General features: G+C 59.2%; 1 non-coding gene across 1 annotated transcript; it reads right to left on the minus strand.

Moving 5' to 3' along the window:
* Window positions 1–2373: 2373 nt before the first annotated feature.
* On the minus strand, window positions 2374–2492 carry LOC128752023 (5S ribosomal RNA). The gene has a single exon (XR_008413511.1). It is a non-coding gene; the product is annotated as a 5S ribosomal RNA (ribosomal RNA).
* Between the last annotated feature and the right edge of the window lie 8 nt (window positions 2493–2500).

Genomic DNA, 2500 nt, shown 5'->3' on the forward strand with positions numbered 1-2500 from the left:
TTGGTACAATTTTGGCGCGACCTAATTTTTTGTCACTCAAAGGGTTTGGGCGCCTAATTTTTTGTCACAGCTCCGGCACCTAATATTTTGTCACTCTGGTTCTCCGACCCAGAGAGCCTCCGGGGCGGCCCCAGGACCTCCTGCCCGGCTCCGGAGACCCTCCCCGGGCCTGAGGGACCGGCTGGACCCGGGAGGGACCGGGTCTTCTCGGACCTCCGGGGGTCAGGGGGGGGCACTCGGTCGCCTGGCCTGCCCGACCGAGGCGTGCGGCAGGCCGGGCAAAGAGCACCGTGATTCGCACCCTTGAGCCCCAGTGAAACCCCTGGAAGACATAAGCCCGACCCCACCGGGGCTCGACTTGGTACAATTTTCGGGCGACCTAATTTTTTGTCACTCAAAGGGTTTGGGCGCCTAATTTTTTGTCACAGCTCCGGCACCTAATATTTTGTCACTCTGGGTCTCCGACCCAGAGAGCCTCCGGGACCGCCCCAGGACCCCCTGCCCGGCTCCGGGGACCCTCCCCGGGCCTGAGGGACCGGCTGGACCCGGGAGGGTCCGGGTCTTCTCGGACCTCCGGGGGTCAGGAGGGGCACTCGGTCGCCTGGCCTGCCCGACCGAGGCTTGCGGCTGGCCGGGCAAAGAGCACCGTGATTCGCACCCTTGAGCTCCAGTGAAACCCCTGGAAGACATAAGCCCGACCCCACCGGGGCTCGACTTGGTACAATTTTCGCGCGACCTAATTTTTTGTCACTCAAAGGGTTTGGGCGCCTAATTTTTTGTCACAGCTCCGGCACCTAATATTTTGTCACTCTGGTTCTCCGACCCAGAGAGCCTCCGGGGCGGCCCCAGGACCTCCTGCCCGGCTCCGGAGACCCTCCCCGGGCCTGAGGGACCGGCTGGACCCGGGAGGGACCGGGTCTTCTCGGACCTCCGGGGGTCAGGGGGGGCACTCGCTCGCCTGGCCTGCCCGACCGAGGCATGCGGCAGGCCGGGCAAAGAGCACCGTGATTCGCACCCTTGAGCTCCAGTGAAACCCCTGGAAGACATAAGCCCGACCCCACCGGGGCTCGACTTGGTACAATTTTGGCGCGACCTAATTTTTTGTCACTCAAAGGGTTTGGGCGCCTAATTTTTTGTCACAGCTCCGGCACCTAATATTTTGTCACTCTGGTTCTCCGACCCGGAGAGCCTCCGGGGCGGCCCCAGGACCCCCTGCCCGGCTCCGGGGACCCTCCCCGGGCCTGAGGGGCCGGATGGACCCGGGAGGGACCGGGTCTTCTCGGACCTCCGGGGGTCAGGGGGGGGCACTCGGTCGCCTGGCCTGCCCGACCGAGGCGTGCGGCAGGCCGGGCAGAGAGCACCGTGATTCGCACCCTTGAGCTCCAGTGAAACCCCTGGAAGACATAAGCCCGACCCCACCGGGGCTCGACTTGGTACAATTTTCGGGCGACCTAATTTTTTGTCACTCAAAGGGTTTGGGCGCCTAATTTTTTGTCACAGCTCCGGCACCTAATATTTTGTCACTCTGGTTCTCCGACCCAGAGAGCCTCCGGGGCGGCCCCAGGACCTCCTGCCCGGCTCCGGGCCCCCCCCATCGGCCTGAGGGACCGACTGGACACGGGAGGACCCCTTGAGCTCCAGTGAAACCCCAGGATCGACCTCATGTTTTGTCACTTGAGGAAGAATCTTCAGAAATAATTTGAACCCTAACCTTAAAACTTACCCTAACCCTCTAACCCTAACCCTAACCCTAACCCTCTAACCCTAACCCTAACCCTAACCCTAACCCTAACCCTCTAACCCTAACCCTCTAACCCTAACCCTAACCCTAACCCTAACCCTAACCCTAACCCTAACCCTCTAACCCTAACCCTAACCCTAACCCTAACCCTAACCCTAACCCTCTAACCCTAACCCTAACCCTAACCCTAACCCTAACCCTAACCCTAACCCTAACCCTCTAACCCTAACCCTAACCCTAACCCTAACCCTAACCCTAACCCTCTAACCCTAACCCTAACCCTAACCCTAACCCTCTAACCCTAACCCTAACCCTAACCCTAACCCTAACCCTCCAACCCTAACCCTAACCCTAACCCTAACCCTCTAACCCTAACCCTCACCCTCACCTTAACCTCCTGCCCGGCTCCGGGGACTCTCCCTCGGAACCAAAGAGGGGTCCCCGACCTCCAGGACCAAGAGAGGGGGACAAGGTCAAGAGCTCAGTCCGACTGAAGACACCTCCAACTCGGACAGCAGGCACCGCCATTGGCGCCCAGCAGGAGCAAAACTAACAAACAAACCAAAAAATTAAAAAAAAATAAAAAATAAAAAAGTCATAATAATATTAATAATAATGATCCAGCAAATAAAAGCTTACAGCACCCGGTGTTCCCAGGCGGTCTCCCATCCAAGTACTCACCGGGCCCGACTCTGCTTGGCTTCCGAGATCCGACGAGATCGGGCACCCTCAGAGTGGTATGGCCGTAAGCGGAGGAAC

The sequence above is a fragment of the Synchiropus splendidus genome, unplaced genomic scaffold, assembly GCF_027744825.2.
Source record: "Synchiropus splendidus isolate RoL2022-P1 unplaced genomic scaffold, RoL_Sspl_1.0 HiC_scaffold_56, whole genome shotgun sequence".
NCBI classification, from domain to species: Eukaryota; Metazoa; Chordata; class Actinopteri; order Syngnathiformes; family Callionymidae; genus Synchiropus; species Synchiropus splendidus.